We start from the raw sequence: 523 nt of genomic DNA on the forward strand, positions 1-523 counted from the left end.
TATATATATATGAATCATTTTTATTACCTGGTGGTTGCACCACTTGACATTTTTATTAAATATATGTTTACATAGACCCTTATAATCGACCCATATATTTTTTTCTATTCTTGTGCAGACACATACTTATTACAAAGTAGTTTTCACCATTTACATTTTGTAGATATGTTGACCATCTTCTCAAGTTAATTTGTGTCTGTTTATTTGTTTTGTATACATTGCAGGCATAAAATGTAAAAATTAAGAGCTTAAAATATATATCAGTTATCAGTGCCTTTTCTGCCTCACTATCTTTTTCCAATTAGAAAGACTGGCAGTGCCTTAAATAAACCTGTCGTAAACATTCCCATGATTTGGTGTCTGATTTTTCAAACAAGTCAGACGTAGCAGGTTTGAAATGTTTCAAGCTTACGTAAAAGCAGCTGGAGCCACAGGTGTCGACACAGTAAGATGAAGTGTTCAGTGTTATGCAGACTCTGCTCTGAGTGTTACTACAAAAGTCACTACAAAAATTATAACGAAT

Source organism: Sinocyclocheilus rhinocerous, unplaced genomic scaffold (genome assembly GCF_001515625.1).
Source record: "Sinocyclocheilus rhinocerous isolate Xijiao unplaced genomic scaffold, SAMN03320098_v1.1 scaffold3086, whole genome shotgun sequence".
NCBI lineage: Eukaryota > Metazoa > Chordata > Actinopteri > Cypriniformes > Cyprinidae > Sinocyclocheilus > Sinocyclocheilus rhinocerous.